At 41.6% G+C, this 17839-nt stretch overlaps 1 protein-coding gene across 7 annotated transcripts in view; it reads left to right on the plus strand.

The window, feature by feature from the left end:
* The window catches only part of ZC3H14 (zinc finger CCCH-type containing 14), a 223213-nt gene that overhangs the window by 49225 nt on the left and 156149 nt on the right, over window positions 1–17839 (plus strand). The window lies entirely within an intron of this gene.

The following is a 17839-nucleotide window of genomic DNA, read 5'->3' on the forward strand; positions in this document are numbered from 1 at the left end:
CGGTGCCAAAACGACCCGCAACCGAGCCAACTACCGGTTCCTATTCAGAGGAACAATCACTGTCCTCTCAAATGCGAAAGCATAGATTCGAGGAGGAATTACAATCCACCGAGGTGGACCACACTCAAAAACTGATTTTTATACAGAGTGGAACAGGGAAAATAAGCACCCTTCCCCCTATTAGGAGGAAGAGGAGACTTGAATTCCAACAAGAACAAGCACCACAAACAAAGCTGGTGAAGAAGGTAACTCCGCCACCCTCTCCTCCACCTGTAGCTCACATTTCACCGGCACAGACTCCGTCACATTCACCGGCTCACACCACCTTAAGCCAAGGTGACCAGGACCAAGATGCTTGGGACTTATACGACGCCCCAGTGTCGGACAACAGTCCAGAGGCGTATCCTACAAAGCCCTCACCACCAGAAGACAGCACAGCATATTCACAAGTGGTGGCTAGAGCAGCAGAGTTCCACAACGTGTCTCTACACTCGGAGCCTGTCGAGGATGACTTCCTCTTCAACACCCTCTCTTCCACACATAGCACCTACCAAAGCCTGCCTATGCTCCCAGGAATGCTAAGGCACGCAAAGGACATATTCAAAGAGCCTGTAAAGAGTAGGGCAATAACACTGAGGGTGGAAAAGAAATATAAAGCACCTCCCACAGACCCAGCTTTCATCACCTCACAACTGCCACCAGATTCGGTTGTGGTAGGGGCAGCTCGCAAGAGAGCAAACTCTCACACATCGGGCGATGCACAACCCCCAGATAAGGAGAGCCGCAAGTTCGATGCAGCCGGTAAAAGGGTCGCAGTACAGGCTGCAAACCAGTGGCGCATCGCTAACTCTCAAGCGCTCCTAGCGCGATATGACAGAGCCCACTGGGACGAGATGCAACACCTCATTGAGCATCTACCCACAGAACTACAAAAGAGGGCGAAACAAGTGGTTGAGGAGGGCCAAAACATCTCCAATAACCAGATACGCTCCTCTATGGACGCAGCGGACACAGCAGCAAGAACAATTAACACGGCAGTAACCATACGAAGGCACGCGTGGCTACGAACATCTGGTTTTAAACCAGAGATACAGCAGGCGGTGCTCAATATGCCATTCAATGAGCAACAATTGTTCGGACCTGAAGTGGACACGGCAATTGAGAAGCTAAAAAAGGACACTGACACTGCAAAAGCCATGGGCGTGCTCTACTCCCCGCAGAGCAGAGGCACTTTCAACACCTTCCGCAAGACAACCTTTAGAGGGGGGTTTCGGGGTCAAGCCACACAAGCCAGTACCTCACATTCAACACCGTCCACCTACCAGGGACAGTACCAAAGGGGAGGCTTTCGGGGCCAATACAGAGGAGGACAATTCCCTAGAAGCAGGGGAAAATTTCAAAGCCCCAAAACACCTACAACCAAACAGTGACTCACACGTCACTCATCCCCTCCACACAACACCAGTGGGGGGAAGAATAAGTCAGTATTACCAAGCGTGGGAGAAAATAACAACAGACACTTGGGTCTTAGCAATTATCCAACATGATTATTGCATAGAATTTCTACAAATCCCTCCAAACATACCACCAAAATCACAGAATATATCAAAACAACATTCGGACCTCCTAGAAATAGAAGTTCAAGCATTACTGCAAAAGAACGCAATAGAACTGGAACCAGATACACAAACAAATACACGGGTTTACTCACTGTACTTTCTAATACCAAAGAAGGACAAAACACTGAGACCAATCCTAGACCTCAGAACACTAAACACATACATCCAATCAGAACACTTTCACATGGTCACGCTACAGGAAGTGTTACCATTGCTAAAGCAACAAGATTACATGACAACCTTAGATCTCAAAGACGCGTATTTCCACATACCAATACATCCGTCGCACAGAAAATACCTAAGGTTCGTATTCAAAGGAATACATTACCAATTCAAAGTATTGCCGTTCGGTTTAACAACTGCACCAAGAGTCTTCACAAAATGCCTAGCAGTAGTGGCTGCACACATCAGAAGGCAGCAAATACACGTATTCCCGTATCTAGACGACTGGCTAATCAAGACCGACTCACTGACAAGGTGCTCACACCACACAGATCAGGTCATACAAACCCTCTACAAACTCGGTTTCACCATCAACTATGCGAAATCACACATTCTGCCGTGCAAAGTACAACAATACCTAGGAGCGACAATAGACACAACGAGGGGAATAGCCACTCCAAGTCCACAAAGGGTTCAAAATTTCCAAAAGATTATACAACGCATGTATCCAACACAAAAAATACAGGCGAAGATGATATTACAACTCCTAGGCATGATGTCATCATGCATAGCCATTGTTCCGAACGCAAGACTACACATGAGGCCCTTACAACAGTGCCTAGCATCACAATGGTCACAAGCACAGGGTCGCCTTCTAGATCTGGTGTTAATAGACCGCCTAACATACCTCTCGCTTCTATGGTGGAACAATGTAAATTTAAACAAAGGGCGGCCTTTCCAAGACCCAGTGCCACAATACGTGATAACAACAGATGCTTCCATGACAGGGTGGGGAGCACACCTCAATCAACACAGCATACAAGGACAATGGGATGTACATCAAAGAAAGCTGCATATAAATCACCTCGAACTACTAGCAGTTTTCCAAGCATTAAAAACATTTCAACCAATCATAACTCACAAATACATTCTTGTCAAAACGGACAACATGACAACAATGTATTATCTAAACAAACAGGGGGGGACACACTCGACACACAAAAAATATGGCAATGGGCAATTCACAACCACATTTGCCTAATAGCACAGTTTATTCCAGGGATCCAGAATCAACTTGCAGACAATCTCTCTCGAGATCACCAACAGGTCCACGAATGGGAAATTCACCCCCAAATTCTAAACACTTACTTCAAACGTTGGGGAACACCTCAAATAGACTTATTTGCAACAAAGGAGAACGCAAAATGCCAAAACTTCGCATCCAGATACCCACACAGGCAGTCTCAAGGCAATGCCCTATGGATGAACTGGTCAGGGATATTTGCGTACGCTTTTCCCCCTCTCCCTCGCCTTCCATATCTAGTAAACAAATTGAGTCAAAACAAACTCAAACTCATACTGATAGCACCAACATGGGCAAGGCAACCATGGTACACAACACTGCTAGACCTATCAGTAGTATCCCACGTCAAGTTGCCCAACAGGCCAGATCTGTTAACACAACACAAACAACAGATCAGGCATCCAAACCCAGCATCGCTGAATCTAGCAATCTGGCTCCTGAAATCCTAGAATTCGGACACTTAAACCTCACACAAGAATGTATGGAAGTCATAAAGCAAGCTAGAAGACCATCCACTAGACACTGCTATGCAAGCAAATGGAAAAGGTTTGTTTGCTACTGCCATCATAATCAAATTCAACCATTACACGCATCTCCAAAGGATGTAGTGGGTTACTTACTACACTTACAAAAATCGAACCTGGCCTTCTCTTCCATTAAAATACACCTCGCAGCAATATCTGCATACCTGCAGATTACCCATTCAACTTCACTATTTAGGATACCTGTCATTAAAGCGTTTATGGAAGGCCTCAAAAGAATTATACCACCAAGGACACCACCCGTTCCTTCATGGAACCTCAACATCGTCTTAACAAGACTCATGGGTCCACCCTTTGAACCTATGCATTCTTGCGAAATACAATTCCTAACCTGGAAAGTTGCATTTCTCATCGCCATCACATCTCTAAGAAGAGTAAGTGAAATTCAGGCGTTTACAATACAAGAACCTTTTATCCAACTACACAAAAATAAAGTAGTCCTAAGGACCAATCCTAAATTTTTGCCAAAGGTTATTTCACCGTTCCACCTAAATCAAACGGTAGAGCTACCAGTGTTCTTCCCACAGCCAGATTCCATAGCTGAAAGGGCACTACATACATTAGACGTCAAAAGGGCACTAATGTACTACATCGACAGAACTAAAAACATCAGAAAAACTAAACAACTGTTTATTGCATTTCAAAAACCTCACGCAGGAAACCCAATATCGAAACAGGGTATAGCCAGATGGATAGTTAAGTGCATCCAAATCTGCTACCTTAAAGCAAAAAGACAACTGCCCATTACACCAAGGGCACACTCAACCAGAAAGAAAGGCGCTACCATGGCCTTCCTAGGGAATATTCCAATGCACGAAATATGTAAGGCAGCCACATGGTCTACGCCTCACACATTTACCAAGCACTACTGTGTAGACGTGCTATCCGCACAACAAGCCACAGTAGGTCAAGCCGTACTAAGAACCTTATTTCAGACTACTTCCACTCCTACAGGCTGAGACACCGCTTTTGGGGAGATAACTGCTTACTAGTCTATGCACAACATGTGTATCTGCAGCGACAGATGCCATCGAACTGAAAATGTCACTTACCCAGTGTACATCTGTTCGTGGCATCAGTCGCTGAAGATTCACATGTGCCCACCCACCTCCCCGGGAGCCTGTAGCCGTTTGGAAGTTAGCTTCAACTTTGTACATTTGTAAATATATTAAAACTTAAATAGGTACATACTTATTCACTCCATTGCATGGGCACTATTACTAACAAACAACTCCTACCTCACCCTCTGCGGGGAAAACAATCGAAGATGGAGTCGACGCCCATGCGCAATGGAGACAAAGAGGAGGAGTCCCTCGGTCCCGTGACTCGAAAGACTTCTTCGAAGAAAAACAACTTGTAACACTCTGACCCAACACCAGATGGCGGGCTATGCACAACATGTGAATCTTCAGCGACTGATGCCACGAACAGATGTACACTGGGTAAGTGACATTTTCATTACTGCTCAAGTAAGCAACCACATTGACCCTACGATTTTCATATGCTACCTCTTCCCATTAACACAGATAGAGGAATTTGATGCTCCCTCACCAGATTTTGCAAGTGGCTTTCTTCAAATTGTCCTAATAATTTTACTCTGCATTCCTTCCTCTCAGGCATTTGTGTTTAAATCCTTTTGTAACATTAGTGGCGCATGTTGTTGTCCATCCCTCATTTCACTTTCATCTGATGTTAAGGGATCAGACACAATTGTACCTTAATGTGCACAAATCTAGTAGAGGGAGAGAAAAGATAAGCTTTTCCTAGCCCTTCCACACAAGGACTCAAGATCTGGACCCCCCCACTCCCCATCCCACCCTCTAGAAATTTGTCTGGGACCCACAAAACACAGTCCCCTTCCAGGGAGACATCAACAGATTTCAGAAGACAAGAAACTCAGATAGTGAAAAATGAAGACACACTCATCTTCTTCAACGAATATCCAGTTCTGAAGCAGGGGACATGGACCATCAGTGCTGCTTTTGGGCTTTGAAATAGTTCTGCTCTTCTTCATACATTGAAACAATACTACTACAACTTCATCATAATGCTGCCTTGCCCACTCCTTCCTCACATTGAGGCCGTTTATAAAGGTGTGTTAGTCATTTTCCAAACTGTGGTATCAGAACCATCTGGCATTCCTGTACTGTCAAGCATGGCCTTCTTTCCTGCAATGGAGCATGCTTGTGGTTTCTACCATGAACTGAGATTACAAGTAGCCTAATATCCATACTCAATGGGCCTCATAACATTGGGTATTTATCTAGCACCTCACTCAAAGTGAAGAACGAAATCCCTGCAGTGGTACCTAAGGAACCAGTGTAATCTGGTTTATGACAAACTCTCAAATTAAACTGTGACAACTCAGGAACAGGCAGAAGCAGAGAGAAACAGTCTTCTGCATGGCCAGATATTTTTCATTCCAACTCATCAGATAACTGTGGTTGGATAAACATTAGTAATCAACTGGAGGGCACATGTATATGGCAATTCTTTTGCCATACTTTCGTCCTTTGCAGGAGTCTTGTTTCCATTAATCATTTTGAAGCTCAGAGATATCTATTGAAAGCCTTTCTCCCATCATTGCAGACCCAGTTCCTAAAGACGACCATTGCTGTAATGTATTACATTGACACAGTTCAACCTGTAGGATTAAGATTTTTAGAATATAAAATTGTACTTTAAAGACATTTACCTAATAACAAGTAAGTTTGCATGAACTTGCGCCACAAACGCAGACACACTGAGAATGTTGGCTTTGACCAGTAAGAGGAGGGAGATGTAATCCAAGCTACAGCAAGAAACCTTTGTGGTATGGAAGTGGTCACAAGTTCATATGTTTTGGATCTGTCAAGTGTGGAAGTATTTGCTTCTTTCAATTCAGCCAGTTGGATCCATGGAAGATGCTTTTTTTCTCGTCAGGATGTTCAGACCACACGGTCATCCTAGAGATTCCATTGATTCACAGAAAATAAAGGACAAGTTGGAAGTGATAATTGTTACCCAGTGCTGGTACTAAGTATATAGCCTTCTCACCTGTGGAACTCTATGTATGATCACCCTGGAGATTTCCAATGACACAGACTCTTGTAGCCCAACAAAGAGGCAATTACTTTAACCAAATGATCTAACCCTCAACTTTCAGTTGTGGAGGTAGAGGTGAAGAATCTTAAAGCATATCATTTTTTGAGGATGTAACAGAAGTTATATTGCAAGTCCATATAAGCTGCAAGATCAAGGACATTCTTAAATTCTTGCCTGTAAAGGCAATTTGATATTAAGGGTGGGAGTCACATATTACTATAGCAGTAACTGAGGTAGGGCTCGGATTATGCAGAGTAAAAAGATTCCTGTCAGCTTTTTCATCATTTTTTCAGATCAGTTTTAGTTTTTTGCAAATCCTTTTGAATGTGTTTCCACGTAGACTATGTGTTATACCACCCCAGGCTGGCATAATATCCACCTTAGAAGATATACCTGATGTAGAGCATTGCTGTTGTAGTGTTTGAAAGATGAACAATCTGTGAGAAGACAGAAACATTCTTCCACCAGATTAGCTAGTTGCCAACCAACCAACTATAGTGTTTTCATCTAAATTGACTTCGGATGCCTGTCACTCTCCCTTCGTTTGTGTATTTAAAAAAAATCCTAATTGGGACAAATTGAACACTGGTTGCCTCTTATGTAAAATCTATTTTGTAATGGCTCAAAAACTGAACATTTTCAAATGCTGTTACACAGTGACAATGCAGTCCTTTTTGTTGCGGATTATCTGATTTGTGTGTTGAATTTCTTCAGGCTCCTTAGCGTTTATTTGAAGTCCTATGCTGCATTACCTTAATTAGATTATTTTATGCATGTGATAGGCATGCCTTTTTTTCCTGATTAAGGAAAAACAAGATACTATTCCTAGCCTAAATGGTAGATGGCAAAGCTGTTCACATAATGTGAACCTACAAAACCTTTATTATACACTACTGATGTTTTTCTGTACTTGGAATTATGGTTTGATTTTTACCAAATTTAAGGAATGCTCAAGTGCCTCTTTCGCGAGTTCTGCAGCTATTCACCCCTGATATAGCTGACACTTATATGGCCTTACTCAGATATTTTATTGATTCTTTTGGCAAGAAGAGTCCATTGCTCTGTACTTTTGTCTAAGGACTTCTTTTTCTGCTGTTATTATTTTCTCTGTGTGCCTTGAGATATAGTTTATTCCACCCATTGCAGTTAGACTGCATTCATCTTTGGGAGGGTTCTGGGATTCCAGAACAAATGACACAGAAACATTCTTCAAAAGAGCTACTAACTTGAGCTTACATGGCATGCCTGCCTCTAGGTAGTTACATTGGGGGGACCTTTTTAGAAAATAGGTTACCCCATTACATCATTTATTTAAATTGTATTTGCTTTACACTCTTTAATATCTTTACTGAAGCATAATGCTTGGCTCCTCTTTGCTGCAAATGTATTCTTTCTGTTACTTGAAGGGATTGTTCTGCAGACCAGCTTGGCTAATCAAAGGTACTGATCCATGCCAAACCTCCCCATTGGTGTAATTATGTCAACACCTGTGCTTCTTTTTGTTTCGTTACTCGGGAGGCTTCCAGAGTCTCTCCTTCCTTCTCCCCTAATTACATAAATGCAATGTCCTTTTTCCCCCACAGGAATTGCAGTGCATCTACTTGAGTGTTGTGTGTATTCCTGATTTCCTCCTTTCCTATGCTCCTTTTTTCTATTCGCTGAGATTCTGCAACTACTGTCAGTAATATATAAGGCACATTACAAATCACCAAGGAATATGGTCTCCTTTTATCATTCTTCCACTTAGCACTGCCCTGCCAGAGTTCCCTTTTAATTGCCTTCTTTTCCCTGTCCTTACTTTTTGGCAGCATGTTAAACCGTCTGTTATCGAAATCTGCCACTTAAATTTTTCTTTGTACCGTCTCCTACTCGTTACCTTATTAAGTGACAAACTGGATAAATCCACTTTGATAGCACAAACATAACCTTACCTAACTGAAGAATATAGAGCAATGAGCTTAAAATCTGTCCCCTGCCTGATATTCTTGCTTGTAAATTCTGACAGTTGCAAATTACTCCACTCTGCGAAAGTTCCCTTATCTACCAAGATGTGGACCACTTAGAAACAGAGAAATCCCTGTTATCACACTCTGTCGTTTGAGAAAGAAAATACAACTAAACTGAATTGTACTTTTACAAGAAAAAGAGATTTGGAAAAGTCTTTGTGTTTCCATTTGCAACAGTTTCTAAGCAACTGTATGTTTGAAAACGCAAAGTCCTTTGTGGTGCTGCTTCTCTTTTTATAATAATCACTGCTGGTTAAATGTGATGCCCGAGGGATACTAATCACCGCAGTACACATTGTGTTGTTGAGACTCACATTGCCCAATAGGGACTTCCTGTAAAAGAGAATGGTAGCATCCTCTGCTTCTCTTATTGTAATAAACCCTTTTAACTAATTTTACACAGATGAAAGGACAAAGAGGCTCCAGGCATTTATTTTCCATTGCTAGTTACATACATTTTTTTAAGGCCAGTAGGAAGACATAGTTTCTGGTGATTATGGTGTTTAATGAGTTTTTTTCAAAACATTTTTCAATGTTTGTTTTAAGATTTTCGGGCTTTAATGCAAGGGTGTTATTCTGAATCTTTTTTGTTGTTTTCTTTGACATGCAATATAACTAAGAGGCTGTCTCAAGAACACTTGCATGTCTGGAGCTGCATTCTGCCATTCAAGCAGCCTGTAGCCTTGGAGTGTTTTTCCCAGCCACTTGTCACCATGCTGTGTCTGACCTGAACCTGAGAGATGATTAGGGTGGGAAGCTTGTCACATTACAGAGTTGTATTATGAAGTGTGCATAGAATAAAGACCCCTCTGTGATCCACCAGACATGTTTTGCAAACAACACCTTCGTTCATGGAAGTGCAGGCTGTCATTCCATCAACTCCCTACTTTGCCTGATTCTTTACAGTGCCTGATCCAGGTCTGAGCGCTAACTGGGGCAAGGTGCATGTTATGTTTGCCCTTTCCCTCTTTAATAGGATGTACTTTAGAGGTCCTAAAGTAGACACATTTAGGGTACCGTGGCTATTTTGGGTAATATCAACTAGAGCTCTGCCTGCAGGGGCTTCCTCTATTTGAGCATTCTTATGCTGGGCAAGGGCATTGTTTGTTTTTTAGTGTCAGTTACATCCAATTTTGGGTTGTTTTTAAAGTGTTAATGTTGTTTGGAAGTTAGGTGTGAATACTATAATGTTGTCTCTCAAGAAGGAAGTTTATAGGAATGAAAGTAAAATCCAGTATACCAATAGGACTAATTGATGAGAGTGGTCTGCCAAATAAACCTAACAGTATGTATTTAAATGTCTTAACTTACATTACATCCCCAGCTCTCCGAAATGCAGTCCCTATTTTCTATTCAGTCACCATACCATTTTAGTCAGACAACCTTAGCATCACTCAAATGTTCAAGGTGGTTCACAACAGTAGGCATGAGAGTACTGTAATAATGGAGGAAATTTGCTTTCTAAGCCATTAGCGCAACACAGTGCCAGGCTATGGAGTATAGCATTTGTATTTTAGCGTGAATAAGTTTAGTTACTGACATGAGGCATTTCTTAATCAGTGATCAGAGATTCGTGCTTCATAGTGCAGCAGGCATATCCATCAGGCCTAGGCTGGGTCATGCGTGTTCCTCTGCCTTCCCCTGTGCATTCTAATAGCTCTTCTTTCAGCTTCCATCCATGCCTCGTTTCAAGCAGCTAGACCATGGTGTTTGGTCAAAATGACAATTTCCAGGACAATGCTACTTGCCATTTGACAAACACCAATCTGTGATCAATAAGTTTACATTCTGTTTTGATTGTCTCGAATGTGACTGTAATTACCAGAAGGCATAATTCTCGAGTACACAAATTTGGTCTGACAATGATCATAGCTGAGTTGTCTGTAGGACCGTCCTCCAGTTCTGAGGCAATCTCCGGCAGTACTATACGATATGTAAAAAAAAATTTAACAGATCACATCTTGGGCAGATTCATATGTTACGGTTTTAAATATGTTTGCTGTAAATAATTGAATTGCATGTACTTCAAGCATGCTTTTCTAGACTCATATGCAGTAAATATCTTTTACCGTACCCCATTCACCCTCTGTGACAGCCTTCCCAAGTCAGGTTCCCTGTGCTTCCTTGCATCATGCAACCACACTGCAGTGCTCTACCACAGCTCTAAGTCCAGTTGGGCAGTAGCCATGCCCATCAATATTTGCTGCACTTTGGTTTTAGATGGTCCATCAAATGAATGTCCCCTGATCCTGTGGACTGCCTTCACAAGCTGAGTTACCATGCCTTAAACAGTTCTCCTTCTCTGTTTACTTCTGCTGTTGATCATAGTCTCTAAATAGCTTTGTATCTATCCACTCCAAACCTAGAGATGTATCACAGCGGCTCACACCCCACCTCAAGTCAGTAATCAAAGCCTTAAGCTTCTTAAAAATGATTGAAGTCAACAATACGGAAATGCTGGCAAAGTAGCAGGGTCTATGAAGTACATCCATTCTAGTCAAAGGCACTTGTCCTATCACAGTCTTCTTCACTTTTCAGCCTGCCTTCCTTGTCTGAGGCTTTGTGAACCATACCCTTCTCTTCTGCAGTTCATTTGGCTTGCTCCACAGAACAGGTCAGACCCTACATACTGTCTTTAGGGTCATAATCCTGTGCCCAACCTTAAAGGCTCCCTATTCTGTCTTGATATCTCCCACCAACCCAGCATTTTCTGTAGGATAGTTAGCAATCACATCTTAAGTCATGCCCTGGAAGGCCTGGTCCCGCAGTACGTGTAGTTGTAGCCAGCATGTGGGTTTGCAAAAAGGTAGTTTACCCAGCTGCAGCAAGAGAAGGAGGAAACATTGATTGAATAATGTCGTGCTCGGGTATTCATCATTAACAGGCAAACCAGTTGTGTGGTGACACAAGTAATATATTTAGTCTAGTGTGGAAATCATACACCAGTGTGTTCTGTTAATATTGCCTATCTAATTTGTACAAATCTCTTTCCTATTACATTTGTCTCGCCATTACCTAAATTTCATTGCTTTCCTGGTACTATGTTCTGGGTAGCTGAAGAATGACTATCCCAGTCTAGGCAATTGACTGGGCAATTGAGAAAATAATCTGGTCAGAAACAGCACAGTGACTGCAGTTGAAGCGTATGTACCCGACCTGCAACTCAGTGTCCACCATTATGCTGGTGCAGACAAAGAGCATTCCTGGCTTTACCTATATTAGACTCCTTCATAAACGTAGAGTATCTTGTGTAGAACACCTGTCCCTTCTAGAACTTCTGAAATGTCTGCCCTTTATTATCAGTAGTATGTGTCTCCTGCAGAAAAGATATATGAATCCTTCTGTGCGTTATATTGGCACATATTTTGTGCTGCTTAGCTGGGCTAGCCATACCCTGAATATTACATTTCAGTATTTACAAGAAAATTCCTCTCACCTTTTGTCTTGTGCTGGAATCCAAGATGCATGATATTTTTACGGCAGTGGCATCTATTATCATGCATACAGGGTGAAGAACTTTACTATGCATATTTCCAGCCAGTAAATGCAAATCCACTCCCCAACTGCTTTCCAACCAAGGACCCAGTAACTATTTCCCCATCCATTAAACCCCGGGCTACCCTACTGCCAAACTTGAATATGAAGTTTAAAACCATACAGAAAAATTGAAAAATGACCAAACATAACTAATAATAATGTCTAATGTTGTAAAGAGTGAGCAATTTTCCCACAAAGTTAAAGAAGATGAGAGGGGGGTTCTTAACCTTCTGCATCGCCATGTTCGTTACTGCAGCTTTTCATTTCACTAATTGCATCGCTTAGGTCTTCTGATTCTTTTTTGGTGTCACCTGTTCCACGCCATGTTTCATTGCCATTTGGTGGCACGATGCTAAGTGTCACTTCACCTTCAGTCACTCTTTGACATTCACTTCTAAGTTTCCTTTGATGTTGTAAATAAATGTGCTGTTCTTTCAGCTACCACCCATAGATTTGCTGGTAAAAGTAACATGTACTTGAGGCTCAAGTCAAAGAGTTTTCTCTTCTCCACCTAACAGGAGTTCTATTCATGGTGCTCCTCAAGTGTGTAATTTAGGAATATGTGCACAATGGCATGTTCATATTTTATAGAGTAGATGTTTCTTGCTCTCTGGAGGATATGGCCACAGTCGCTATTAATCACTAGTTTTGCTATAATTGCCAAAGTCTGAAACATGCAGGTGACAGGCGTAGAAGCACCTCGTGCACCCTTTCAGTAGGTAAAAACTTTGCCAAATCCTTAGGTGTCATGACCTTAAGGAATAATAACACTTCTTGTCTGGCTAAACACACACAGCCTCTAAATTAGCCTGAGTTCAACCCCCCCACAGGACAGACAGGCTTAGCTTAGGGCAATTTATGCAGTACCAAAACAGTAATTAAGCCCAAACACCAAGCAATAAAAATCCTAAACCAGATTAGAAAAATAGAGTAAAATTTAATAAATTAAATGACACCACTCGAAAATCCTATAGGGAGTAATGGAGATGTGAATTTTCGAAAGATTTTAGTGAAAGTAGTGCCAAAAAGTACAAAGGGCAAATGGTTGTAGTAGACCAGGATTTAAGCATGACTTGAGGCTGATTGCAATTGAGCTAGGTTGTTAATCAAATGTTTAGCCCTAGACGTCCAGGGAAATAGTTAATAACTGGTAGGTTGCAATTAAGAAAAATGTAGTCATCTGAAAAAATTAATCAAAAAACGTAGTTTGGTTCTAAACATCAAACTTAACGCAGGTGCTCCTACGTGTGACAGCGCAGTGCAAGTGATCAAGTGAATAAATAGTGCGTAAGTTCTATACAAAATGCAAATTTGTGCATGTGGCTGCAAGGATAGATGGAACAAAACAGCACTCAAAATAAGAGTGTTTAAAGCCTCAGTCAAATACCAGTCTACTGCAACAGTTGTCGGCATTTCGCCCCATACTACAAATGGCACTATGGAGTGGTCTTGTGGAAACTGAATCAAATAAACTTGTGCTGCAGAGGACTTGCACAAGCTCAGCAGAGCGATGAAAAGCACTGGCCTTTGAGATTACAATGCCGGCCAAAGCATTTAATTCCATGCTTGGAGCCTCAGCACATTGGATTTCTCGCATGGCCAGCCTTTCATTACTGATTTATGGTGATTGCTTGGCTGATTTAGAAGCCTCATTTGAATGACTGACTGGAACAGACCATGAGCCCTCTCACCAGTTGCCTGAGCTTGTGCAAGTTCATCACAAACACCAAGTGGAGTAATTCCTGTGAAAATCCTGGAAGTCATAAGGTTCAAACATGTTTTAGAAAAGGATTTAATGTAGAAAAGCTTTGCAGTTTTTTCATAGAATGGGACCTTGTCACTTTTTGAGAAGAAAAATCCTCACCGAGCAGAGCTCTGCTGAAACTGTCGCCGCCGTGGAACTGAATTCTGGATACCTGAAGCAGGTTGGTCCCACTGGTGCTTTGGAGATTATGCACTTAAAGTATTTCAAGTTCTAATGCAGAAACAGGAGGAGGTGCAGGTATATTTGAGCAGGATGAAGCTGAAATCCAGTCAGACACTGTGGCACTGCCAGTCAAATACTTTTTCCGGGGAGTCCTGCTGAAGCTCTAAAGATCTCAAAGAAATGTTTTCCAAAGTTTCCAAACTTTCTTCTGGGGCCCAACCAACCACAAGATACACTTCTAAGGCCCCTTGGACCTTGGTGGATGTCACCTAGCAACTTTCATAGTGTCAGGCAGCGGCACACAGGAAAGGCCAGTCCAGGCCCTGTTACCACTGGTCAGCTGGACACTTCAAAGAAAAGGCCTCTTGCAGCTTGTTTTGTGTTGAGCGTGGTTCCTCGGAAGTGACACTTTCAAGTTCCCCTCTTTCTGGCAGCACAAACTCATGAGTTTTATATTTCTCCAGAGTATCAATGTGGCCAAACAAGGGCAAAGGAAGTTATGGTGGGTACTGTTGGAATGAGACCTGGAAGGAAAAAAGGTTAGTAACCAATTATTAGTTCTATTTTCACAAAGAATTGTTTTTATATTTCACACAAGAAAACACTGGTTGTTTCCACTAAGAAAGCAAAGTCCAGAATTATTGTTCATTGTGTTGAATAACACAAAGTTCTTGATATTCCTGAATCAAAAGATGTAAGAGTTATTTTCAAGTTTCATTGCGATTTCCCAAAACAGATCTATATATCCAAAGGCAAATCTCTACCGACAGGGAACTAGGAGTTAGTTCCCTTAGTGTTTCTTGTGCTGTGGTTGGTTGATCTCCCTTCGCCTGCCACTAGTGCAGAACTAAATGTGCCCCCCTACTTGCCACCTTGCCAGAGTGCTGTTTTTCCCAATTCACCAGAAGAATTTCTGCTTGAGCACCAGAAGGCAGTACCTTATCCTTTGTCGGAATAAGGTGAGCGCAAATAGCACAGTGTCAGGAAACGCTTGCAGCCTTGATCTATAGGAAGGCGGGAACAGCTTTCTTAAATCCAGAAAACCTATTAAATGTTTGGCTCCTGGATGTGGCAGCTCTTTTCAAAAGTAAACATGTATAGCGAGCGCAGCTGAAAGGACATAACCTCTTTAAATGGAGGTGCAGTCTCGGAAGGCGGTGCCCTCAAGCATGTTCCAGAATTTGTACCTGCTGCCAAAGTGAGACAGCAATAAAGTCGTCAAGGTCAGCACAAACAAATGAGCCATCACAATCAGAAGGTCATTTGAGCATGTTCCAGAACTGAAACCTGCTGCCAAAGGGAAACATTGAACGAGGAGAGACCACAACCAAATGAGTCACATAGTGAAGCCCCTTACTTCCATGATTGTTAAAGCATACAAAAAAAGAACAATAAAGAAATTAGAGTAATGCAACATATGTTGTTTAAGCATTGGAACATTATTGGTACAAACATGCTGACGAGAGGCACTTTTAATAAGGTCAAGTACTAGATTGACAGATGCTGGAGAGCTCAAGTAAATTATCCTCCAAGAACTACAGGCAGGTAAAGGTTACTTTCTAAAAGTTACTTTTTCAAAATATCTAATGAAAATCCAAAATTACCATTAAATTGAGCTTGTAATAAAACATAAAATGAATGGTTGAGTTATTGGTATTATAATAATATTATCGGCAGTCGTTGTTGTCGTCTTCAATAGTAAGTTAGTCCAGTAAATGCTGAAGGGTTTGTTGCTGTAGGAAGTGTTGCATGAACGTGGCACAAATGGAACCCATTGATTTTGCCATAGGTCTAGCAAATGTGACAATAAGAAAGTTAGATGGGTAGGAGAGAATGAAGTAGTAGTACAAACTTTATTCGACTTTCAACAAGTCATAAAAGTATCAAATATTATACATTTCAGTATATAATAAATAAGATAAAATTAAATAAGTTAAAATAATAAAAAGGATAAAAAACAGAGTATCTAGTATATCATTAAAATTTCCCAGTCGCAAACATTTAAATGAACTAAATAAAATTACATCGCTACCCCCATAGACTTTCTTGTATTTAATACGGAGCATAAAAAATTAGCCAAAGTTCCACACATCTCAACAGAGGATAACACCTGGAGGGTGGCATACGCGATAGGACACTGGGGCAAGTTGATTAACCTTAGAAGAGGCACTACTAAGCGCTTTCTCTGCTTGGCGTAGAATTTACAGAATAAGACCACGTGAATTGTAGTTTGAGGTGCCTTTGCGTCACAAGGGCATGCCTTTAACGTGGGGCTCCAGTCGTTCATAGTTGGAAAGGTTACTAAACAATGAAATGTATCTAGCCTTAATCTGGTGAGAACAAAACGGTGGCGGGGGTTTACCACATTCGCCAAATAGGGCTGCATGCCCTCCGTTGACAGAATTATTTGGTTATGGATGACGGTGGGCTTTTTTGATTCAACCTCCCATCGTAAATCTTCTAGATACTTTAATGCCAGAGCACTCGGGTCCTTCCTAGAGATTTTTCCCAGCGAGGCTGGGTTTGTGTAATAAACTTTATTACCCATATTTTCAAAAAAGGTCATAATATATCTTAACCAGGGCACCCTTGCTCAGTATGTTGACTCAATGCAGTCAGTCAAAATGGCCTTGTTTAATCCAGTATATTCTGGGGTCCAAACTTTGTGCCATAACAATAATGGTTGAACCTTTATCAGATCTGCAATAAAGGGGACCCCCAGTTCAGGGTGGATAATGTATGATGATGTACCATTTGGTACCATCAGCAGATATCTTAAAAAATCATTTTCCACCGTCTGTACCGGGTTACAGTTGGTATATCCCCAAATTCCAGACCCATACATAACAGCCGGAGTGCACTTGGCTTTGTAAATTTTTATCATGTTCGGCGGGGTAATCCCCCCGATCCTTTGGAAAAAAGCCTTAAGGCCGCCGTTGTTTTAATAAGCTGAGCTTTTTTCATTTTCCTACAGTTGGCCCAGGAGCCCTGTTTGTCAAACATTATGCCCAGATAAGAAAAGGTTCGCGTGGTTTTAACCCTCCCATCCGCGGTAGTAGTAGTATTATAAATCTTGCCGCGTTTCCCACCATAGTTCATAATAAAAGTTTTAGAGCGATTGACGGAGAGTCCCAATTTTGACATAAATGCAATGCAAGTGGTTAAAAGTTTTTGAAGAGCTAGTGGGGTCCTGGCCATTAATACTGCATCGTCTGCATAGAATAGTACCGGGACAGTATGGAGCATACTAGCAGGTATAACTTCCCTGATGCAGGACAGGTAATGTGCCCAACGTAGTCACTCACTTAATTGATAAAAATATACCAAAAAACATCTAAGCTTGTATGTGAAAGAGACCATTGGCAATTGAAATGTCAATGCCCTCTGCACAGCTGTGCCTAATCCCTTTAGTGCCATTTAAAGTACTCTTTTGTTTATGTATTTATTTTAAGGTTGCTTGCTCGTTTCCAATGGTATCCAACAAAGAACATGAATTGTGTCAGGAAATGCTACTAACCCACTCTTCAGTGTTCGCTTAGAAACACAATGCCACTTGAGTATTTCACGTTCTACCAATAAACTATTTGTTTGACAAGTAAAAGATTCCCTCTTTTGTATTCTGCAAGTTATGGCAATATGATGAACAGCTATTTTCAGTTTTTGCTCACCACACATGAACCCGCTGTTCTAGACTGCAGAAGAGTGGATGTGCTTATATTTTTTACCAAGCGCTTTGTCAAGTTTTTAATGTTATGTCCTCCAGAGTCACCTGTTTTTTGCTTTTGTGGTTATTTGTGCCACTCCAATCGGGCCATTTTTTTGTTGATGTCCATTAAGTCTAGGAAATCAGCATCTTTCAACACCATGTCACTATCTTC

This window comes from Pleurodeles waltl, chromosome 9 (genome assembly GCF_031143425.1).
Source record: "Pleurodeles waltl isolate 20211129_DDA chromosome 9, aPleWal1.hap1.20221129, whole genome shotgun sequence".
NCBI classification, from domain to species: Eukaryota; Metazoa; Chordata; class Amphibia; order Caudata; family Salamandridae; genus Pleurodeles; species Pleurodeles waltl.